Source organism: Schistocerca serialis, unplaced genomic scaffold (assembly GCF_023864345.2).
Source record: "Schistocerca serialis cubense isolate TAMUIC-IGC-003099 unplaced genomic scaffold, iqSchSeri2.2 HiC_scaffold_871, whole genome shotgun sequence".
NCBI lineage: Eukaryota > Metazoa > Arthropoda > Insecta > Orthoptera > Acrididae > Schistocerca > Schistocerca serialis.
This window is the reverse complement of record NW_026048487.1, coordinates 1,829,771-1,857,080: the sequence shown is the minus strand read 5'-3', so window position 1 is coordinate 1,857,080 and position 27,310 is coordinate 1,829,771.

Here is a 27,310-nt window from a genome sequence, read left to right as displayed (position 1 = left end):
GTCCAGTTTTAGATTCCGATGCTTCACTTCAGGTATACTGTATCCCTTGGACCTTCTTATTGACGATGAAACACAGAATTTGCATCTGAATTTAATACAAAAGGCACAACGCCGGCTTAAGTACAAGAGGACTGACACTCTCACTTTCTACGTTTTAAACCTTTCCTATGAGTCCAGTTTTAGATTCCGATGCTTCACTTCAGGTTTACTGTATACCTTGCACCTTCTTATTGACGATGAAACACAGAAATTACATCCGAATTTAATACAAAAGACACAATGCCGACTTAAGTACAAGAGGACTGACACTATCACTTTCTACGGTTTGAACCTCTGCTGTGAGTCCAGTTTTAGATTCCGATGCTTCACCTCAGGTTTACTGTATACCTTGCACCTTCATATTGACGATGAAACACAGAAATTGCATCCGAATTTAATGCAAAAGGAACAATGGCGATTTAAGTACAAAAAGACTGACACTCTCACTTTCTACGATTTGAACCTCTCCTGTGTGTCCAGTTTTGATTCCGATGCTTTACTTCAAGATTACTGTATACCTTGCACCTACTTATTGACGATGAATCACAGAAATCGCATCCGAATTTAATACAAAAGGCACAATGCTGACTTAAGTACAAGAGGACTGACACTCTCACTTTCTACGTATTAAACCTTTCCTGTGAGTCCAGTTTTAGATTCCGATGCTTCACTTCAGGTTTACTGTATACCTTGCACCTTCTTATTGACGATGAAACACAGAAATTACATCCGAATTTAATACAAAAGACACAATGCCGACTTAAGTACAAAAGGACTGACACTCTCACTTTCTACAGTTTGAACCTCTGCTGTGAGTCCAGTTTTAGACTCCGATGCTTCACTTCAGGTTTACTGTATACCTTGCACCTTCTTGTTACGATGAAACACAGAAATAGCATCCGAATTTAATACAAAAGGCACAATGCCGACTTTAGTACAAGAGGACTGACACTCTCACTTCCTATGATTTGAACCACTCCTGTGGGTCCAGTTTTAGATTCTGATGCTTCACTTCAGGTATACTGTATCCCTTGGACCTTCGTATTGACGATGAAACACAGAAATTGCATCCAAATTTAATACAAAGGCACAATGCCGTCTTAAGTACAAGAGGACTGACACTCTCACTTTCTACGATTTGAACCTCTCCTGTGAGTCCAGTTTTAGTTTCCGATGCCTCACTTCAGGTTTACAGTATACCTTGCACCTTCTTATTGACGATGAAACACAGAAATTGCATCCGAATTTAATACAAATGGCACAATGCCGACTTAAGTACAAGAGGACTGACACTCTCACATTCTATGATTTGAGCCTCTCCTGTGAGTCCAGTTTTAGATTCCGATGCTTCACTTCAGGTTTACTGTATACCTTGGACCTTCTTATTGGCGATAAAACACAGAGTTGGCATACGAATTTAATACAAAAGGCACAATGCCGACTTAAGTACAAGAGGACTGACACTCTCACTTTCTATGATTTGAACCTCACTTGTGAGTCCAGTTTTAGATTCCGATGCTTCACTTCAGGTATACTGTATCCCTTGGACCTTCTTATTGACGATGAAACACAGAATTTGCATCTGAATTTAATACAAAAGGCACAACGCCGGCTTAAGTACAAGAGGACTGACACTCTCACTTTCTACGTTTTAAACCTTTCCTATGAGTCCAGTTTTAGATTCCGATGCTTCACTTCAGGTTTACTGTATACCTTGCACCTTCTTATTGACGATGAAACACAGAAATTACATCCGAATTTAATACAAAAGACACAATGCCGACTTAAGTACAAGAGGACTGACACTATCACTTTCTACGGTTTGAACCTCTGCTGTGAGTCCAGTTTTAGATTCCGATGCTTCACCTCAGGTTTACTGTATACCTTGCACCTTCATATTGACGATGAAACACAGAAATTGCATCCGAATTTAATGCAAAAGGAACAATGGCGATTTAAGTACAAAAAGACTGACACTCTCACTTTCTACGATTTGAACCTCTCCTGTGTGTCCAGTTTTGATTCCGATGCTTTACTTCAAGATTACTGTATACCTTGCACCTACTTATTGACGATGAATCACAGAAATCGCATCCGAATTTAATACAAAAGGCACAATGCTGACTTAAGTACAAGAGGACTGACACTCTCACTTTCTACGTATTAAACCTTTCCTGTGAGTCCAGTTTTAGATTCCGATGCTTCACTTCAGGTTTACTGTATACCTTGCACCTTCTTATTGACGATGAAACACAGAAATTACATCCGAATTTAATACAAAAGACACAATGCCGACTTAAGTACAAAAGGACTGACACTCTCACTTTCTACAGTTTGAACCTCTGCTGTGAGTCCAGTTTTAGACTCCGATGCTTCACTTCAGGTTTACTGTATACCTTGCACCTTCTTGTTACGATGAAACACAGAAATAGCATCCGAATTTAATACAAAAGGCACAATGCCGACTTTAGTACAAGAGGACTGACACTCTCACTTCCTATGATTTGAACCACTCCTGTGGGTCCAGTTTTAGATTCTGATGCTTCACTTCAGGTATACTGTATCCCTTGGACCTTCGTATTGACGATGAAACACAGAAATTGCATCCAAATTTAATACAAAGGCACAATGCCGTCTTAAGTACAAGAGGACTGACACTCTCACTTTCTACGATTTGAACCTCTCCTGTGAGTCCAGTTTTAGTTTCCGATGCCTCACTTCAGGTTTACAGTATACCTTGCACCTTCTTATTGACGATGAAACACAGAAATTGCATCCGAATTTAATACAAAAGGCACAATGTCGACTTAAGTACAAGCGGACTGACACTCTCACTTTCTATGATTTGAACCTCTCCTGTGAGTCCAGTTTTAGATTCCGATGCTACAATTCAGGTTTACTGTATACCTTGCACCTTCTTATTGACGATGAAACACAGCAATTGCATCCGAATTTAATACAAAAGGAACAATGCCGATTTAAGTACAAAAGGACTGACACTCTCACTTTCTACGATTTGAACCTCTCCTGTGAGTCCAGTTTTAGATTCCGATGCTTCACTTCAAGATTACTGTATACCTTGCACCTACGTATTGACGAAGAAACACAGAAATTTCATCGGAATTTAATACAAAAAGCACAATGGCGACCTAAGTACAAGAGGACTGACACTCTCACTTACAATGATTTGAACCTCTCCTGTGAGTACAGTTTTAGATTCCGATGCTTCACTTCAGGTTTACTGTATTCCTTGGAATTTCTTATTGACGATGAAACACAGAGATTGCATCCGAATTTAGTACAAAAGGTACAATGCTGACTTAAGTACAAGGGGACTGACACTTTCACTTTCTATGATTTGAACCACTCCTGTGAGTCCAGTTTTAGATTCCGATGCTTCACTTCAGGTTTACTGTATCCCTTGGACCTTCTTATTGACAATGAAACACATAGTTTGCATCCGAATTTAATACAAAAGGCACAATGACGACTTAAGTACAAGAGGACTGACACTCTAACTTTCTATGATTTGAACCACTCCTGTGAGTCCAGTTTTAGATTCCGATGCTTCACTCCAGGTTTACTGTATCCCTTGGACCTTCCTATTGACGGTGAAACACAGAAATTGCATCCGAATCTAATACAAAAGGCACAATGCCGACTTAAGTACAAGAGGACTGACACTCTCACTTTCTTCGATTTGAACCTCTCCTGTGAGTCCAGTTTCAGAATCCGAAGCTTCACTTCAGGTTTACTGTATACCTTGCACCATCTTATAGACGATGAAACACAGAAATTGCATCCGAATTTAATACAAAAGTCACAATGCCGACATAAGTACAAGAGGACTGACAGTCTCACTTTCTATGATTTGAACCTCTCCTGTGTGTCCAGTTTTAGATTCCGATGCTTCACTTCAGGTTTACTGTATACCTTTCACCTTCCTATTGACGATGAAAGACATAAATAGCATCCGAATTTAATACAAAAGGCACAATGCCGACTTAAGTACAAGAGGACTGTCACTCTGACTTTCTATGATTTGAACCTCTCCTGTAAGTACAGTTTTAGATTCCGATGCTACACTTCAGGTTCACTGTATCCCTTGGACCTACTTATTGACGATGAAACACAGAGATTGCATCCGAATTTAGTACAAAAGGCACGTTGCTGACTTAAGTACAAGAGGACTGACACTCTCTCTTTCTATGATTTGAACCTCTCCTGTGAGTCCAGTTTTAGATTTCGACGCTTCACTTCAGGTTTACTATATCCCTTGGACCTTCTTATTGATGATGAATCACATAGTTTGCATCCGAGGTTAATACAATAGGCGCAATGCCGACTTAAGTAAAAGACGACTGACACTCTCACTTCCTATGATTTGAATCTTTCCCGTGGGTCCAGTTTTAGATTCCGATGCTTCACTTCAGGTTTACTGTATATCTTGCACCTTCTTATTGACGATGAAACGCAGTAATTGCATCCGAATTTAATACAAAATGCACAATGCCGACTTAAGTACAAGAGGACTGACACTCTCACTTTCTACGATTTGAACCTCTCCCGTGAGTCCAGTTTTAGATTCCGATGCTTCACTTCAGGTTTACTGTATACCTTGCATCTTCTTATTGACGATGAAACACGGAAATTACATCCGAATTTAATACAAAAGGCACAATACCGACTTACGTACAATAGGATTGGCAGTCTCACTTTCTACGTTTTGAACCTCACATGTGAGTCTAGTTTTAGATTCCGATGCTTCACTACAGGTTTACTGTATACCTTGCACATTCTTATTGACGATGAAACACAGAAATTGCCTCCGAATTTAATACAAAGGCACAATGCCGACTTAAGTACAAGAGGACTGACACGCTCACTTTCTACGATTTGAACCTCTCCTGTGAGTCCAGTTTTAGATTACGATGCTTCACTTCAGGTTTACTGTAAACCTTGCACGTTCTTATTGATGATGAAAGACAGAAATTGCATCCGAATTTAATACAAAAGGCACAATGCCGTCTTAAGTACAAGAGGACGGACACTCCCACTTTCTATGATTTGAACAACTCCTGTGGGTCCAGTTTTAGATTCCGATGCTTCACTTCAGGTTTACTGTATCCCTTGGAACTTCTTATTGACTATGAAACACAGAGGTTGCATCCGAAATTAATACAAAAGGCACAATGCTGACTTAAGTACAAGGGGACTAACACTCTCACTTTCTATGATTTGAACCTCACCTGTGAGTCCAGTTTTAGATTCCGATGCTTCACTTCCGGTTTACTGTATCCCTTGAACCTTCTGATGGACGATGAAACACATAGTTTGCATCCGAATTTAATACAAAAGGCACAATGCCGACTTAAGTACAAGAGGACTGACACTCCCACTTTCTACGATTTGAACCTCTCCTGTGAGTCCAGTTTTAGATTCCGATGCTTCACTTCAAGATAACTGTATACCTTGCACCTACTTATTGACGATGAAACACAGATATTGCATCCGAATTTAATAAAAAAGGCACAATGCCGACCTAAGTACAAGAGGACTGACACTCTCACTTTCCATGATTTGAACATCTCCTGAGAGTACAGTTTTAGATTCCGATGCTTCACTTCAGGTTTACTATATCCCTTGGACCGTCTTATTGCCGATAAAACACATAGTTTGCATCCGAATTTAGTACAAAAGGCACAATGCTGACTTAAGTACAACTGGACTGACACTCTCACTTTCTATGAGTTGAACCTCTCCTGTGAGTCCAGTATTAGATTCCGATGCTGCACTTCAGGTTTACTGTATCCCTTGACCCTCTTATTGACGATGAAACACAGAAATTGCATCCGAATTTAATACAAAAGGCACAATGCCGACTTAAGTAAAAGAGGACTGACACCCTCACTTTCTATGATTTGAATCTCTCCTGTGTGTCCAGTTTTAGATTCCGATGCTACATTTCAGGTATACTGCATACCTTGCACCTTCTTACTGACGATGAAACACAGAAATTGCATCCGAATTTAATACAAAAGGCACAATGCCGACCTAAGTACAAGAGCACTGACACTCTCACTTTCTTCGAATTGAACCGCTCCTGTGAGTCCAGTTTTAGATTCCGATACTTCACTTCGAGAATACTGTATACCTTGCACCTTCGTATTGACGATGAAACACAGAAATTGCATCCGAATTTAATGCAAAAGGAACAATGCCGATTTAAGTACAAAAGGACTGAAACTCTCACTTTCTACGATTTGAACCTCTCCTGTGTGTCCAGTTTTGATTCCGATGCTTCACTTCAAGATTACTGTATACCTTGCACCTACTTATTGACGATGAAACACAGAAATCGCATCCGACTTTAATACAAAAGGCACAATGCCGACTTAAGTACAAGAGGACTGACACTCTCACTTTCTACGTTTTGAACCTTTCCTGTGAGTCCAGTTTTAGATTCCGATGCATCACTTCAGGTTTACTGTATACCTTGCAACTTCTTATTGACGATGAAACACAGAAATTACATCCGAATTTAATACAAAAGACACAATGCCGACTTAAGTACAAGAGGACTGACACTCTCACTTTCTACGGTTTGAACCTCTGTTGTGAGTCCAGTTTTAGATTCCGATGCTTCACTTCAGGTTTACTGTATACCTTGCACCTTCTTATTGACGATGAAACACAGAAATAGCATCCGAATTTAATACAAAAAGCACAATGCCGACTTAAGTACAAGAGGAATGACACTCTCACTTTATATGATTTGAACCTCTCCTGTGAGTCCAGTATTAGATTCCGATGCTTCACTTCAGGTTTACTGTTTACCTTGCACCTACGTATTGACGATGAAACACAGAAATTTCACCCGAATTTAATACAAAAGGCACAATGCCGACTTAAGTACAAGTGGACTGACACTCACACTTTCTATGATTTGAATCTCTCCTGTGAGTCCAGTTTTTGATTCCGATGCTTCACTTCAGGTTTACTGTATCCCTTGGACCTTCTTATTGGCGATAAAACACAGAGTTGGCATCCGAATTTAATACAAAAGGCACATGCCAACTTAAGTACAAGAGGACTGACACTCTCACTTTCTATGATTTGAACCTCTCTTGTGAGTCCAGTTTTAGAGTCCGATGCTTCACTTCAGGTATACTGTATCCCTTGGACCTTCTTATTGACGATGAAACATAGAATTTGCATCCGAATTTAATACAAAAGGCACAATGCCGACTTAAGTACAAGAGGACTGACACTCTCACTTTCTACGATTTGAACCTCTCCTGTGAGTCCAGTTTTAGGTTCCGACGCTTTACTTCAGGTTTACTGTATACCTTGCACCTTTTTATTGACAATGAAACACAGAAATTGCATCCGAATTTAAAACAAAAGGCACAGTGCCGACTTAAGTACAAGAGGACTGACACTCTCTCTTTCTATGATTTGAACCTCTCCTGTGAGTCCAGTATTAGATTGCGATGCTTCACTTCAGGTTTACTGTATACCTTGCACCTTCTTATTGACGATGAAACACAGAAATTGCATCGGAAATTAATACAAAAGGCACAATGCCGACATAAGTACAAGAGGACTGACACTCACACTTTCAACGATTTGAACCTCTCCTGTGAGTCCAGTTCTAGATTCCGATGCTTCACTTTAAGTTTACTGTATACCTTGCACCCTCTTATTGACGATGAAACACAGAAATAGCATCCGAAATTAATACAAAAGGCACAATGCCGACTTAAGTACAAGAGGACTGACACTCTCACTTACTACGATTTGAACCTCTCCTGTGAGTCCAGTTTTAGTTTCCGATGCCTCACTTCAGGTTTACAGTATACCTTGCACCTTCTTATTGACGATGAAACACAGAAATTGCATCCGAATTTAATACAAAAGGCACAATGACGACTTAAGTACAAGAGGACTGACACTCTCACATTCTATGATTTGAGCCTCTCCTGTGAGTCCAGTTTAAGATTCCGAAGCTTCACTTCAGGTTTACTGTATACCTTGCATCTTCTTATTGACAATGAAACACAGAAATTGCCACGGAATTTAATACAAAAGGCACAATGCCGACTTAAGTATAAGAGCACTGACACTCTCACTATCTATGATTTGTACCGCTCCTGTGAGTCCAGTTTTAGATTCCGATGCTTCACTTCAAGATTTCTGCATACCTTGCAGCTTCTTATTGACGATGAAACACAGAAACTGCATCTGAATTTAGTAAAAAAGGCACAATGCCGTCTTAAGTTCAAGAGGACTGACACTCTCCCTTTCTACGACTTGAACCTCTCCTGTGTGTCCAGTTTTAGATTCCGATGCTTCACTTCAAGATTACTGTATACCTTGCACCTTCTTATTGACGATGAAACACAGAAATTGCATCCGAATTTAATACAAAATGCACAATGCCGACTTAAGTACAAGCGGACTGACACTCTCACTTTCTATGATTTGAACCTCTCCTGTGAGTCCAGTTTTAGATTCCGATGCTACAATTCAGGTTTACTGTATACCTTGCACCTTCTTATTGACGATGAAATACAGAAATTGCATCCGAATTTAATACAAAAGGAACAATGCCGATTTAAGTACAAAAGGACTGACACTCTCACGTTCTACGATTTGAACCTCTCCTGTGAGTCCAGTTTTAGATTCCGATGCTTCACTTCAAGATTACTGTATACCTTGCACCTACGTATTGACAATGAGACACAGAAATTTCATCGGAATTTAATACAAAAGGCACAATGGCGACCTAAGTACAAGAGGACTGACACTCTCACTTACAATGATTTGAACCTCTCCTGTGAGTACAGTTTTAGATTCCGATGCTTCACTTCAGGTTTACTGTATTCCTTGGAATTTCTTATTGACGAAGAAACAGAGATTGCATCCAAATTTAGTACAAAAGGCACAATGCTGACTTAAGTACAAGGGGACTGACACTTTCACTTTCTATGATTTGAACCTCTCCTGTGTGTCCAGTTTTAGATTCCGATGCTTCACTTCAGGTTTACTGTATCCCTTGGACCTTCTTATTGACAACGAAACACATAGTTTGCACCCGAATTTAATACAAAAGGCACAATGACGACTTAAGTACAAGAGGACTGACACTCTAACTTTCTATGATTTGAACCACTCCTGTGAGTCCAGTTTTAGATTCCGATGCTTCACTTCAAGTTTACTGTATCCCTTGGACCTTCCTATTGACGATGAAACACAGAAATTGCATCCGAATCTAATACAAAAGGCACAATGCCGACTTAAGTACAAGAGGACTGACACTCTCACTTTCTACGATTTGAACCTCTCCTGTGAGACCAGTTTTAGAATCCGATGCTTCACTTCAGGTTTACTGTATACCTTGCACCATCTTATAGACGATGAAACACAGAAATTGCATCCGAATTTAATACAAAAGGCACAATGCCGACATAAGTACAAGAGGAGTGACAGTCTCACTTTCTATGATTTGAACCTCTCCTGTGTGTCCAGTTGTAGATTCCGATGCTTCACTTCAGGTTTACTGTATACCTTGCACCTTCTTATTGACGATGAAAGACATAAATAGCATCCGAATTTAATTCAAAAGGCACAATGCCGACTTAAGTACAAGAGGACTGTCACTCTGACTTTCTATGACTTGAACCTCTCCTGTAAGTACAGTTTTAGATTCCGATGCTTCACTTCAGGTTCACTGTATCCCTTGGACCTACTTATTGACGATGAAACACAGAGATTGCATCCGAATTTAGTACAAAAGGCACGTTGCTGACTTAAGTACAAGAGGACTGACACTCTCTCTTTCTATGATTTGAATCTCTCCTGTGGGTCCAGTTTTAGATTCCGATGCTTCACTTCAGGTTTACTGTATACCTTGCACCTTCTTATTGACGATGAAACGCAGAAATTGCATCCGAATTTAATACAAAATGCACAAAGCCGACTTAAGTACAAGAGGACTGACACTCTCACTTTCTACGATTTGAACCTCTCCCGTGAGTCCAGTTTTAGATTCCGATGCTTCACTTCAGGTTTACTGTATACCTTGCATCTTCTTATTGACGATGAAACACAGAAATTACATCCGAATGTAATACAAAAGGCACAATGCCGACCTAAGTACAAGAGCACTGACACTCTCACTTTCTTCGATTTGAACCGCTCCTGTGAGTCCAGTTTTGATTCCGATGCTTCACTTCAAGATTACTGTATACCTTGCACCTACTTATTGACGATGAAACACAGAAATCGCATCCGAATTTAATACAAAATGCACAAAGCCGACTTAAGTACAAGAGGACTGACACTCTCACATTCTACGATTTGAACCTCTCCCGTGGGTCCAGTTCTAGATTCCGATGCTTCACTTCAGGTTTACTGTATACCTTGCACCTTCTTATTGACGGTGAAACACAGAAATAGCATCCGAATTTAATACAAAAGGCACAATGCCGACTTAAGTACAAGAGGAATGACACTCTCACTTTATATGATTTGAACCTCTCCTGTGAGTCCAGTATTAGATTCCGATGCTTCACTTCAGGTTTACTGTTTACCTTGCACCTTCGTATTGACGATGAAACACAGAAATGTCATCCGAATTTAATACAAAAGGCACAATGCCGACTTAAGTACAAGAGGACTGACACTCACACTTTCTATGATTTGAATCTCTATAGTGCGTCCAGTTTTTGATTCCGATGCCTCACTTCAGGTTTACTGTATCCCTTGGACCTTCTTATTGGCGATAAAACACAGAGTTGGCATCCGAATTTAATACAAAAGGCACAATGCCGACTTAAGTACAAGAGGACTGACACTCTCACTTTCTATGATTTGAACCTCTCTTGTGAGTCCAGTTTTAGATTCCGATGCTTCACTTCAGGTTTACTGTATCCCTTGGACCTTCTTATTGACAATGAAACACATAGTTTGCATCCGAATTTAATACAAAAGGCACAATGACGACTTAAGTACAAGAGGACTGACACTCTAACTTTCTATGATTTGAACCACTCCTGTGAGTCCAGTTTTAGATTCCGATGCTTCACTTCAAGTTTACTGTATCCCTTGGACCTTCCTATTGACGATGAAACACAGAAATTGCATCCGAATCTAATACAAAAGGCACAATGCCGACTTAAGTACAAGAGGACTGACACTCTCACTTTCTACGATTTGAACCTCTCCTGTGAGTCCAGTTTTAGAATCCGATGCTTCACTTCAGGTTTACTGTAAACCTTGCACCATCTTATAGACGATGAAACACAGAAATTGCATCCGAATTTAATACAAAAGGCACAATGCCGACATAAGTACAAGAGGACTGACAGTCTCACTTTCTATGATTTGAACCTCTCCTGTGTGTCCAGTTTTAGATTCCGATGCTTCACTTCAGGTTTACTGTATACCTTGCACCTTCTTATTGACGATGAAAGACATAAATAGCATCCGAATTTAATTCAAAAGGCACAATGCCGACTTAAGTACAAGAGGACTGTCACTCTGACTTTCTATGACTTGAACCTCTCCTGTAAGTACAGTTTTAGATTCCGATGCTTCACTTCAGGTTCACTGTATCCCTTGGACCTACTTATTGACGATGAAACACAGAGACTGCATCCGAATTTAGTTCAAAAGGCACGTTGCTGACTTAAGTACAAGAGGACTGACACTCTCTCTTTCTATGATTTGAACCACTCCTGTGAGTCCAGTTTAAGATTTCTACGCTTCACTTCAGGTTTACCATATCCCTTGGACCTTCTTATTGACGACGAATCACATAGTTTGCGTCCGAGGTTAATACAATAGGCACAATGCCGACTTAAGTAAAAGAGGACTGACACTCTCACTTCCTATGATTTGAATCTCTCCTGTGGGTCCAGTTTTAGATTCCGATGCTTCACTTCAGGTTTACTGTATACCTTGCACCTTCTTATTGACGATGAAACGCAGAAATTGCATCCGAATTTAATACAAAATGCACAATGCCGACTTAAGTACAAGAGGACTGACACTCTCACTTTCTACGATTTGAACCTCTCCCGTGAGTCCAGTTTTAGATTCCAATGCTTCACTTCAGGTTTACTGTATACCTTGCATCTTCTTATTGACGATGAAACACAGAAATTACATCCGAATTTAATACAAAAGGCACAATGCCGACCTAAGTACAAGAGCACTGACACTCTCACTTTCTTCGATTTGAACCGCTCCTGTGAGTCCAGTTTTGATTCCGATGCTTCACTTCAAGATTACTGTATACCTTGCACCTACTTATTGACGATGAAACACAGAAATCGCATCCGAATTTAATAAAAAAGGCACAATGCTGACTTAAGTACAAGAGGACTGACACTCTCACTTTCTACGTTTTCAACGTTTCCTGTGAGTCCAGTTTTAGATTCCGATGCTTCACTTCAGGTTTACTGTATACCTTGCACCTTCTTATTGACGATGAAACACAGAAATTACATCCGAATTTAATACAAAAGACACAATGCCGACTTAAGTACAAGAGGACTGACACTCTCACTTTCTACGGTTTGAACCTCTGCTGTGAGTCCAGTTTTAGATTCCGATGCTTCACTTCAGGTTTACTGTATACCTTGCACCTTCTTATTGACGATGAAACACAGAAATAGCATCCGAACTTAATACAAAAGGCACAATGCCGACTTAAGTACAAGAGGAATGACACTCTCACTTTAAATGAATTGAACCTCTCCTGTGAGTCCAGTATTAGATTCCGATGCTTCACTTCACGTTTACTGTTTACCTTGCACCTTCGTATTGACGATGAAACACAGAAATTTCATCCGAATTTAATACAAAAGGCACAATGCCGACTTAAGTACAAGAGGACTGACACTCACACTTTCTATGATTTGAATCTCTTCTGTGAGTCCAGTTTTTGATTCCGATGCTTCACTTCAGGTTTACTGTATCCCTTGGACCTTCTTATTGGCGATAAAACACAGAGTTGGCATCCGAATTTAATACAAAAGGCACAATGCCGACTTAAGTACAAGAGGACTGACACTCTCACTTTCTATGATTTGAACCTCTCTTGTGAGTCCAGTTTTAGATTCCGGTGCATCACTTCAGGTATACTGTATCCCTTGGACCTTCTTATTGACGATGAAACACAGAATTGCATCCGAATTTAATACAAATGGCACAATGCCGACATAAGTACAAGAGGACTGACACTCTCACTTTCTACGATTTGAACCCCTCCTGTGAGTCCAGTTTTAGGTTCCGACGCTTTACTTCAGGTTTACTGTATACCTTGCACCTTTTTATTGCCAATGAAACACAGAAATTGCATCCGAATTTAAAACAAAAGGCACAGTGCCGACTTAAGTACAAGAGGACTGACACTCTCACATTCTATGATTTGAGCCTCTCCTGTGAGTCCAATTTTAGATTCCGAAGCTTCACTTCAGGTTTACTGTATACCTTGCATCTTCTTATTGACGATGAAACACAGAGATTGCCACGGAATTTAATACAAAAAGCACAATGCCGACTTAAGGATAAGAGCACTGACACTCTCACTAACTATGATAGGTACCGCTCCTGTGAGTCCAGTTTTAGATTCCGATGCTTCACTTCATGTTTCTGTATACCTTGCACCTTCTTATTGACGATGAAACACAGAAACTGCATCCGAATTTAGTAAAAAAGGCACAAAGCCGACTTAAGTACAAGAGGACTGACACTCTCACTTTCTACGACTTGAACCTCTCCTGTGAGTCCAGTTTTAAATTCCGATGCTTCACTTCAAGATTACTGTATACCTTGCACCTTCTAATTGACGATGAAACACAGAAATTGCATCCGAATTTAATACAAAATGCACAATGCCGACTTAAGTACAAGCGGACTGACACTCTCACTTTCTATGATTTGAACCTCTCCTGTGAGTCCAGTTTTAGATTCCGATGCTACAATTCAGGTTTGCTGTATACCTTGCACCTTCTTATTGACGATGAAATACAGAAATTGCATCCGAATTTAATACAAAAGGAACAATGCCGATTTAAGTACAAAAGGACTGACACTCTCACGTTCTACGATTTGAACCTCTCCTGTGAGTCCAGTTTTAGATTCCGATGCTTCACTTCAAGATTACTGTATACCTTGCACCTACGTATTGACGATGAAACACAGAAATTTCATCGGAATTTAATACAAAAGGCACAATGGCGACCTAAGTACAAGAGGACTGACACTCTCACTTACAATGATTTGAACCTCTCCTGTGTGTCCAGTTTTAGATTCCGATGCTTCACTTCAGGTTTACTGTATCCCTTGGACCTTCTTATTGACAATGAAACACATAGTTTGCATCCGAATTTAATACAAAAGGCACAATGACGACTTAAGTACAAGAGGACTGACACTCTAACTTTCTATGATTTGAACCACTCCTGTGAGTCCAGTTTTAGATTCCGATGCTTCACTTCAAGTATACTGTATCCCTTGGACCTTCCTATTGACGATGAAACACAGAAATTGCATCCGAATCTAATACAAAAGGCACAAAGCCGACTTAAGTACAAGATGACTAACACTCTCACTTTCTACGATTTGAACCTCTCCTGTGAGTCCGATTTTAGAATCCGATGCTTCACTTCAGGTTTACTGTAAACCTTGCACCATCTTATAGACGATGAAACACAGAAATTGCATCCGAATTTAATACAAAAGGCACAATGCCGACATAAGTACAAGAGGACTGACAGTCTCACTTTCTATGATTTGAACCTCTCCTGTGTGTCCAGTTTTAGATTCCGATGCTTCACTTCAGGTTTACTGTATACCTTGCACCTTCTTATTGACGATAAAAGATATAAATAGCATCCGAATTTAATTCAAAAGGCACAATGCCGACTTAAGTACAAGAGGACTGACACTCTCACTTTCTACGATTTGAACCTCTCCCGTGAGTCCAGTTTTAGATTCCGATGCTTCACTTCAGGTTTACTGTATACCTTGCATCTTCTTATTGACGATGAAACACAGATATTACATCCGAATTTAATACAAAAGGCACAATGCCGACCTAAGTACAAGAGCACTGACACTCTCTATTTCTTCGATTTGAACCGCTCCTGTGAGTCCAGTTTTGATTCTGATGCTTCACTTCAGGTTCACTGTATCCCTTGGACCTACTTATTGACGATGAAACACAGAGATTGCATCCGAATTTAGTACAAAAGGCACGTTGCTGACTTAAGTACAAGAGGACTGACACTCTCTCTTTCTATGATTTGAACCACTCCTGTGAGTCCAGTTTCAGATTTCTACGCTTCACTTCAGGTTTACTATATCCCTTGGACCTTCTTATTGACGATGAATCACATAGTTTGCATCCGAGGTTAATACAATAGGCACATTGCCGACTTAAGTAAAAGAGGACTGACACTCTCACTTCCTATGATTTGAATCTCTCCTGTGGGTCCAGTTTTAGATTCCGATGCTTCACTTCAGGTTTACTGTATACCTTGCACCTTCTTATTGACGATGAAACGCAGAAATTGCATCCGAATTTAATACAAAATGCACAATGCCGACTTAAGTACAAGAGGACTGACACTCTCACTTTCTACGATTTGAACCTCTCCCGTGAGTCCAGTTTTAGATTCCGATGCTTCACTTCAGGTTTACTGTATACCTTGCATCTTCTTATTGACGATGAAACACAGAAATTACATCCGAATTTAATACAAAAGGCACAATGCCGACCTAAGTACAAGAGCACTGACACTCTCACTTTCTTCGATTTGAACCGCTCCTGTGAGTCCAGTTTTGATTCCGATGCTTCACTTCAAGATTACTGTATACCTTGCACCTACTTATTGACGATGAAACACAGAAATCGCATCCGAATTTAATACAAAAGGCACAATGCTGACTTAAGTACAAGAGGACTGACACTCTCACTTTCTACGTTTTCAACCTTTCCTGTGAGTCCAGTTTTAGATTCCGATGCTTCACTTCAGGTTTACTGTATACCTTGCACCTTCTTATTGACGATGAAACACAGAAATTACATACGAATTTAATACAAAAGACACAATGCCGACTTAAGTACAAGAGGACTGACACTCTCACTTTCTACGGTTTGAACCTCTGCTGTGAGTCCAGTTTTAGATTCCGATGCTTCACTTCAGGTTTACTGTAAACCTTGCACCTTCTTATTGACGATGAAACACAGAAATAGCATCCGAATTTAATACAAAAGGCACAATGCCGACTTAAGTACAAGAGGAATGACACTCTCACTTTATATGATTTGAACCTCTCCTGTGAGTCCAGTATTAGATTCCGATGCTTCACTTCAGGTTTACTGTTTACCTTGCACCTTCGTATTGACAATGAAATACAGAAATTTCATCCGAATTTAATACAAAAGGCACAATGCCGACTTAAGTACAAGAGGACTGACACTCACACTTTCTATGATTTGAATCTCTTCTGTGAGTCCAGTTTTTGATTCCGATGCTTCACTTCAGGTTTACTGTATCCCTTGGACCTTCTTATTGGCGATAAAACACAGAGTTGGCATCCGAATTTAATACAAAAGGCGCAATGCCGACTTAAGTACAAGAGGACTGACACTCTCACTTTCTAAGATTTGAACCTCACTTGTGAGTCCAGTTTTAGATTCCGATGCTTCACTTCAGGTATACTGTATCCCTTGGACCTTCTTATTGACGATGAAACACAGAATTTGCATCCGAATTTAATACAAATGGCACAATGCCGACATAAGTACAAGAGGACTGACACTCTCACTTTCTACGATTTGAACCCCTCCTGTGAGTCCAGTTTTAGGTTCCGACGCTTTACTTATGGTTTTCTGTATACCTTGCACCTTTTTATTGACAATGAAACACAGAAATTGCATCCGAATTTAAAACAAAAGCACAGTGCCGACTTAAGTACAAGAGGACTGACACTCTCTCTTTCTATGATTTGAACCTCTCCTGTGAGTCCAGTATTAGATTGCGATGCTTCACCTCAGGTTTACTGTATACCTTGCACCTTCTTATTGACGATGAAACACAGAAATTGCATCGGAAATTAATACAAAAGGCACAATGCCGACATAAGTACAAGAGGACTCACACTCTCACTTTCTATGATTTCAACCTCTCCTGTGAGTCCAGTTTTAGATTCCGATGCTTCACTTCAAGATTACAGTATACCTTGCACCTTCTTATTGGCGATGAAACACAGAAATTGCATCCGAATTTAATACAAAAGGTACAACGCCCACTTAAGTACAAGAGGACTGACACTCTAACTTTCTACGATTTGTACCTCTCCTGTGAGTCCAGTATTAGAGTCCGATGCTTCACTTCAGGTTGACTGTATCCCTTGGCCCCTCTTATTGACGATGAAACACAGCGTTTGCATCCGAATTTAATACAAAAGGCTCAATGCCGACTTAAGTACAAGAGGACAGACACTCTCACTTTCTACGATTTGGACCTCTCCTGTAAGTCCTGTTTTAGTTTCCGATGCTTCACTTCAGGTTTACTGTATACCTTGCACCTTCTTATTGACGATGAAACACAGAAATTGCACTAGAATTTAATACAAAAGGCACAATGCCGACTTAAGTACAAGAGGACTGACACTCCTATTTCTATGATTTGAGCCCCTCCTGTGAGTCCAGTTTTAGATTGCGTTGCTTCACTTCAGGTTTACTGTATACCTTGCATCTTCTTATTGACGAAGAAACACAGAAATTTCAACGGAATTTAATACAAAAGGCACAATGCCGACTTAAGTGCAAGAGGACTGACACTCTGACTTTCAACGATTTGAACCTCTCCTGTGAATCCAGTTCTAGATTCCGATGCTTCACTTCAGGTTTGCTGTATACCTTGCACCTTCTTATTGACGAGGAAACACAGAAATTGCATCCGAATTTAATACAAAAGGCACAATGCCGACTTAAGTACAAAAGCACTGACACTCTCACTTTCTTCGATTTCAACCGCTCCTGTGAGTCCAGTTTTAGATTCCGATGCTTCACTTCGAGAATTCTGTATACCTTGCACCTTCATATTGACGATGAAACACAAAAATTGCATCCGAATTTAATGCAAAAGGAACAATGCCGATTTAAGTACAAAAGGACTGACACGCTCACTTTCTACGGTTTGAACCTCTGCTGTGAGTCCAGTTTTAGATTCCGATGCTTCACTTCAGGTTTACTGTATACCTTGCACCTTCTTATTGATGATGAAACACAATAATAGCATCCGAATTTAATACAAAAGGCACAATGCCGACTTTAGTACAAAAGGACTGACACTCTCACTTCCTATGATTTGAACCACTCCTGTGGGTCCAGTTTTAGATTCTGATGCTTCACTTCAGGTATACTGTATCCCTTGGACCTTCGTATTGACGATGAAACACAGAAATTGCATCCGAATTTAATACAAAAGGCACAATGCCGACTTAAGTACAAGAGGACTGACACTCTCACTTTCTACGATTTGAACCTCTTCTGTGAGTCCAGTTTTAGTTTCCGATGCCTCACTTCAGGTTTACAGTATACCTTGCACCTTCTTATTGACGATGAAACACAGAAATTTCATCCGAATTTAATACAAAAGGCACAATGCCGACTTAAGTACAAGAGGACTGACACTCTCACATTCTATGATTTGAGCCTCTTATGTGAGTCCAGTTTTAGATTCCGAAGCTTCACTTCAGGTTTACTGTATACCTTGCATCTTCTTATTGACGATGAAACACAGAAATTGCAACGGAATTTAATACAAAAGGCACAATGCCGACATAAGTATAAGAGCACTGACATTCTCACTTTCTATGATTTGTACCGCTCCTGTGAGTCCAGTATTAGATTCCGATGCTTCACTTCAAGATTACTGTATACCTTGCACCTTCTTATTGACGATGAAACACAGAAATTGCATCCAAATTTAATACAAAAGGCACAATGCCGACTTAACTGCAAGCGGACTGACACTCTCACTTTCTATGATTTGAACCTCGCCTGTGAGTCCAGTTTTAGATTCCGATGCTACAATTCAGGTTTACTGTATACCTTGCACCTTCTTATTGACGATGAAACACAGAAATTGCATCCGAATTTAATACAAAAGGAACAATGCCGATATAAGTACAAAAGGACTGACACTCTCACTTTCTACGATTTGAACCTCTCCTGTGAGTCCAGTTTTAGATTCCGATGCTTCACTTCAAGATTACTGTATACCTTGCACCTACGTATTGACGATGAAACACAGAAATTGCATCGGAATTTAATACAGAGGGCACAATGGCGACCTAAGTACAAGAGGACTGACACTCTCACTTACAATGATTTGAACCTCTCCTGTGAGTACAGTTTTAGATTCCGATGCTTCACTTCAGGTTTACTGTATTCCTTGGAATTCCTTATTGACGATGGAACACAGAGATTGCATCCGAATTTAGTACAAAAGGCACAATGCTGACTTAAGTACAAGGGGACTGACACTTTCACTTTCTATGATTTTAACCTCTCCTGTGAGTCCACTTTTAGATTCCGATGCTTCACTTCAGGTTTACTGTATCCCTTGGACCTTCCTATTGACAATGAAACGAATTGCTTGCATCCGAATTTAATACAAAAGGCACAATGACGACTTAAGTACAAGAGGACTGACACTCTAACTTTCTATGATTTGAACCACTCCTGTGAGTCCAGTTTTAGATTCCGATGCTTCACTTCAGGTTTACTGTATCCCTTGGACCTTCCTATTGACGATGAAACACAGAAATTGCATCCGAATCTAATACAAAAGGGACAATGCCGACTTAAGTACAAGAGGACTGACACTCTCACTTTCTACGATTTGAACCTCTCCTGTGAGTCCAGTTTTAGAATCCGATGCTTCACTTCAGGTTTACTGTATACCTTGCACCATCTTATAGACGATGAAACACAGAAATTGCATCCGAATTTAATACATTAGCACAATGCCGACTTAAGTACAAGAGCACTGACACTCTCACTTTCTTCGATTTGAACCGCTCCTGTGAGTCCAGTTTTAGATTCCGATGCTTCACTTCGAGAATACTGTATACCTTGCACCTTCATATTGACGATGAAACACAAAAATTGCATCCGAATTTAATGCAAAAGGAACAATGCCGATTTAAGAACAAAATACTGACACTCTCACATTCTATGATTTGAGCCTCTCCTGTGAGTCCAGGTTTAGATTCCGAAGCTTCACTTCAGGTTCACTGCATACCTTGCATCTTCTTATCGACGATGAAACACAGAAATTGCCACGGAATTTAATACAAAAGGCACAATGCTGACTTAAGTATAAGTGCACTGACACTCTCACTATCTATGATTTGTACCGCTCCTGTGAGCCCAGTTTTAGATTCCGATGCTTCACTTCAAGATTTCTGTATACCTTGCACCTTCTTATTGACGATGAAACACAGAAACTGCATCCGAATTTAGTACAAAAGGCACAATGCCGACTTAAGTACAAGAGGACTGACACTCACACTTTCTACGACTTGAACCTCTCCTGTGAGTCCAGTTTTAGATTCCGATGCTTCACTTCAAGATTACTGTATACCTTGCACCTTCCTATTGACAATGAAACACATTGCATGCATCCGAATTTAATACAAAAGGCACAATGACGACTTAAGTACTAGAGGACTGACACTCTAACTTTCTATGATTTGAACTACTCCTGTGAGTCCAGTTTTAGATTCCGATGCTTCACTTCAGGTTTACTGTATCCCTTGGACCTTCCTATTGACGATGAAACACAGAAATTGCATCTGAATCTAATACAAAAGGCACAATGCCGACTGAAGTACAAGGGGACTGACACTCTCACTTTCACCTATTTGAACCTCTCCTGTGAGTCCAGTTTTAGATTCCGATGCTTCACTTCAGGTTTACTGTATACCTTGCACCTTCTTATTGACGATGAAAGACATAAATAGCATCCGAATTTAATTCAAAAGGCACAATGCCGACTTAAGTACAAGAGGACTGTCACTCTGACTTTCTATAACTTGAACCTCTCCTGTAAGTACAGTTTTAGATTCCGATGCTTCACTTCAGGTTCACTGTATCCCTTGGACCTACTTATTGACGATGAAACACAGAGATTGCATCCGAATTTAGTACAAAAGGCACGTTGCTGACTTAAGTACAAGAGGACTGACACTCTCTCTTTCTATGATTTGAACCTCTCCTGTGAGTCCAGTTTTAGATTTCTACGCTTCACTTCAGGTTTACTATATCCCTTGGACCTTCTTATTGACGATGAATCACATAGTTTGCATCCGAGGTTAATACAATAGGCACAATGCCGACTTAAGTAAAAGAGGACTGACAATCTCACTTCCTATGATTTGAATCTCTCCTGTGGGTCCAGTTTTAGATTCCGATGCTTCACTTCAGGTTTACTGTATACCTTGCACCTTCTTATTGACGATGAAACGCAGAAATTGCATCCGAATTTAATACAAAATGCACAATGCCGACTTAAGTACAAGAGGACTGACACTCTCACTTTCTACGATTTGAACCTCTCCCGTGAGTCCAGTTTTAGATTCCGATGCTTCACTTCAGGTTTACTGTATACCTTGCATCTTCTTATTGACGATGAAACACAGAAATTACATCCGAATTTAATACAAAAGGCACAATGCCGACCTAAGTACAAGAGCACTGACACTCTCACTTTCTTCGATTTGAACCGCTCCTGTGAGTCCAGTTTTGATTCCGATGCTTCACTTCAAGATTACTGTATACCTTGCACCTACTTATTGACGATGAAACACAGAAATCGCATCCGAATTTAATACAAAAGGCACAATGCTGACTTAAGTACAAGAGGACTGACACTCTCACTTTCTTCGTTTTAAACCTTTCCTGTGAGTCCAGTTTTAGATTCCGATGCTTCACTTCAGGTTTACTGTATACCTTGCACCTTCTTATTGACGATGAAACACAGAAATTACATCCGAATTTAATACAAATGACACAATGCCGACTTAAGTACAAGAGGACTGGCACTCTCACTTTCTACGGTTTGAACCTCTGCTGTGAGTTCAGTTTTAGATTCCGATGCTTCACTTCAGGTTTACTGTATACCTTGCACCTTCTTATTGACGATGAAACACAGAAATAGCATCCGAATTTAATACAAAAGGCACAATGCCGACTTAAGTACAAGAGGACTGACACTCACACTTTCTATGATATGAATCTCTCCTGTGAGTCCAGTTTTTGATTCCGATGCTTCACTTCAGGTTTACTGTATCCCTTGGACCTTCTTATTGGCGATAAAACACAGAGTTGGCATCCGAATTTAATACAAAAGGCACAATGCCGACTTAAGTACAAGAGGACTGACACTCTCACTTTCTATGATTTGAACCTCTCTTGTGAGTCCAGTTTTAGATTCCAATGCTTCACTTCAGGTATACTGTATCACTTGGACCTTCTTATTGACGATGAAACACAGAATTTGCATCCGAATTTAATACAAAAGGCACAATGCCGACTTAAGTACAAGAGGACCGACACTCTCACTTTCTATGATTTCAACCGCTCCTGTTAGTCTAGTTTTAGATTCCGATGCTTCACTTCAAGATTACATTATACCTTGCACCTTCTTATTGGCGATGAAACACAGAAATTGCATTCGAATTTAATACAAAAGGCACAACGCCCACTTAAGTACAAGAGGACTGACACTCTCACTTTCTACGATTTGTACCTCTCCTGTGAGTCCAGTATTAGAGTCCGATGCTTCACTTCAGGTTTACTGTATCCCTTGGCCCCTCTTATTGACGATGAAACACAGCGTTTGCATCCGAATTTAATACAAAAGGCTCAATGCCGACTTAAGTACAAGAGGACAGACACTCTCACTTTCTACGATTTGGACCTCTCCTGTGAGTCCTGTTTTAGTTTCTGATGCTTAACTTCAGGTTTACTGTATACCTTGCACCTTCTTATTGACGATGAAACACAGAAATTGCATTAGAATTTAATACAAAAGGCACAATGCCGACTTAAGTACAAGAGGACTGACACTCCTATTTCTATGATTTGAGCCCCTCCTGTGAGTCCAGTTTTAGATTGCGTTGCTTCACTTCAGGTGTACTGTATACCTTGTATCTTCTTATTGACGAAGAAACACAGAAATTTCAACGGAATTTAATACAAAAGGCACAATGCCGACTTAAGTACAAGAGGACTGACACTCTGACTTTCAACGATTTGAACCTCTCCTGTGAATCCAGTTCTAGATTCCGATGCTTCACTTCAGGTTTGCTGTATAGCTTGCACCTTCTTATTGACGAGGAAACACAGAAATTGCATCCGAATTTAATACAAAAGGCACAATGCCGACTTAAGTACAAGAGCACTGACACTCTCACTTTCTTCGATTTGAACCGCTCCTGTGAGTCCAGTTTTAGATTCCGATGCTTCACTTCGAGAATACTGTATACCTTGCACCTTCATATTGACGATGAAACACAAAAATTGCATCCGAATTTAATGCAAAAGGAACAATGCCGATTTAAGTACAAAAGGACTGACACTCTCACTTCCTATGATTTGAACCACTCCTGTGGGTCCAGTTTTAGATTCTGATGCTTCACTTCAGGTATACTGTATCCCTTGGACCTTCGTATTGACGATGAAACACAGAAATTGCATCCGAATTTAATACAAAAGGCACAATGCCGACTTAAGTACAAGAGGACTGACACTCTCACTTTCTACGATTTGAACCTCTTCTGTGAGTCCAGTTTTAGTTTCCGATGCCTCACTTCAGGTTTACAGTATACCTTGCACCTTCTTATTGACGATGAAACACAGAAATTGCATCCGAATTTAATACAAAAGGCACAATGCCGACTTAAGTACAAGAGGACTGACACTCTCACGTTCTATGATTTGAGCCTCTTATGTGAGTCCAGTTTTAGATTCCGAAGCTTCACTTCAGGTTTACTGTATACCTTGCATCTTCTTACTGACGATGAAACAAAGAAATTGCAACGGAATTTAATACAAAAGGCACAATGCCGACTTAAGTATAAGAGCACTAACGTTCATACTTTCTATGATTTGTATCGCTCCTGTGAGTCCAGTTTTAGATTCCGATGCTTCACTTCAAGATTACTGTATACCTTGCACCTTCTTATTGACGATGAAACACAGAAATTGCATCCGAATTTAATACAAAAGGCACAATGCCGACTTAAGTGCAAGCGGACTGACACTCTCACTTTCTATGATTTGAACCTCTCCTGTGAGTCCAGTTTTAGATTCCGATGCTACAATTCAGGTTTACTGTATACCTTGCACCTTCTTATTGACGATGAAACACAGAAATTGCATCCGAATTTTATACAAAAGTAACAATGCCGATTTAAGTACAAAAGGACTGACACTCTCACTTTCTACGATTTGAACCGCTCCTGTGAGTCCAGTTTTAGATTCCGATGCTTCACTTCAAGATTACTGTATACCTTGCACCTACGTATTGACGATGAAACACAGAAATTGCATCGGAATTTAATACAGAAGGCACAATGGCGACCTAAGTACAAGAGGACTGACACTCTCACTTACAATGATTTGAACCTCTCCTGTGAGTACAGTTTTAGATTCCGATGCTTCACTTCAGGTTTACTGTATTCCTTGGAATTTCTTATTGACGATGAAACACAGAGATTTCATCCGAATTTAGTACAAAAGGCACAATGCTGACTAAAGTACAAGGGGACTGACACTATTACTTTCTATGATTTGAACCTCTCCTGTGATTTCAGTTTTAGATTCCGATGCTTCACTTCAGATTTACTGTATACCTTGCACCTTCTTATTGACGATGAAAGACAGAAATTGCATCCGAATTTAATACAAAAGGCACAATGCCGACTTAAGTGCAAGCGGACTGACACTCTCACTTTCTATGATTTGAACCTCTCCTGTGAGTCCAGTTTTAGATTCCGATGCTTCACTTCAGGTTTACTGTATCCCTTGCACCATCTTATAGACGATGAAACACAGAAATCGCATCCGAATTTAATACAAAAGGCACAATGCTGACTTAAGTACAAGAGGACTGACACTCTCACTTTCTACGTTTTAAACCTTTCCTGTGAGTCCAGTTTTAGATTCCGATGCTTCACTTCAGGTTTACTGTATACCTTGCACCTTCTTATTGACGATGAAACACAGAAATTACATCCAAATTCAATACAAAAGGCACAATGCCGACTTAAGTACAAGAGGACTGACACTCTCACTTTCTATGATTTGAACCTCTCTTGTGAGTCCAGTTTTAGATTCCAATGCTTCACTTCAGGTATACTGTATCACTTGGACCTTCTTATTGACGATGAAACACAGAATTTGCATCCGAATTTAATACAAAAGGCACAATGCCGACTTAAGTACAAGAGGACCGACACTCTCACTTTCTATGATTTCAACCGCTCCTGTTAGTCTAGTTTTAGATTCCGATGCTTCACTTCAAGATTACATTATACCTTGCACCTTCTTATTGGCGATGAAACACAGAAATTGCATTCGAATTTAATACAAAAGGCACAACGCCCACTTAAGTACAAGAGGACTGACACTCTCACTTTCTACGATTTGTACCTCTCCTGTGAGTCCAGTATTAGAGTCCGATGCTTCACTTCAGGTTTACTGTATCCCTTGGCCCCTCTTATTGACGATGAAACACAGCGTTTGCATCCGAATTTAATACAAAAGGCTCAATGCCGACTTAAGTACAAGAGGACAGACACTCTCACTTTCTACGATTTGGACCTCTCCTGTGAGTCCTGTTTTAGTTTCTGATGCTTAACTTCAGGTTTACTGTATACCTTGCACCTTCTTATTGACGATGAAACACAGAAATTGCATTAGAATTTAATACAAAAGGCACAATGCCGACTTAAGTACAAGAGGACTGACACTCCTATTTCTATGATTTGAGCCCCTCCTGTGAGTCCAGTTTTAGATTGCGTTGCTTCACTTCAGGTGTACTGTATACCTTGTATCTTCTTATTGACGAAGAAACACAGAAATTTCAACGGAATTTAATACAAAAGGCACAATGCCGACTTAAGTACAAGAGGACTGACACTCTGACTTTCAACGATTTGAACCTCTCCTGTGAATCCAGTTCTAGATTCCGATGCTTCACTTCAGGTTTGCTGTATAGCTTGCACCTTCTTATTGACGAGGAAACACAGAAATTGCATCCGAATTTAATACAAAAGGCACAATGCCGACTTAAGTACAAGAGCACTGACACTCTCACTTTCTTCGATTTGAACCGCTCCTGTGAGTCCAGTTTTAGATTCCGATGCTTCACTTCGAGAATACTGTATACCTTGCACCTTCATATTGACGATGAAACACAAAAATTGCATCCGAATTTAATGCAAAAGGAACAATGCCGATTTAAGTACAAAAGGACTGACACTCTCACTTCCTATGATTTGAACCACTCCTGTGGGTCCAGTTTTAGATTCTGATGCTTCACTTCAGGTATACTGTATCCCTTGGACCTTCGTATTGACGATGAAACACAGAAATTGCATCCGAATTTAATACAAAAGGCACAATGCCGACTTAAGTACAAGAGGACTGACACTCTCACTTTCTACGATTTGAACCTCTTCTGTGAGTCCAGTTTTAGTTTCCGATGCCTCACTTCAGGTTTACAGTATACCTTGCACCTTCTTATTGACGATGAAACACAGAAATTGCATCCGAATTTAATACAAAAGGCACAATGCCGACTTAAGTACAAGAGGACTGACACTCTCACGTTCTATGATTTGAGCCTCTTATGTGAGTCCAGTTTTAGATTCCGAAGCTTCACTTCAGGTTTACTGTATACCTTGCATCTTCTTACTGACGATGAAACAAAGAAATTGCAACGGAATTTAATACAAAAGGCACAATGCCGACTTAAGTATAAGAGCACTAACGTTCATACTTTCTATGATTTGTATCGCTCCTGTGAGTCCAGTTTTAGATTCCGATGCTTCACTTCAAGATTACTGTATACCTTGCACCTTCTTATTGACGATGAAACACAGAAATTGCATCCGAATTTAATACAAAAGGCACAATGCCGACTTAAGTGCAAGCGGACTGACACTCTCACTT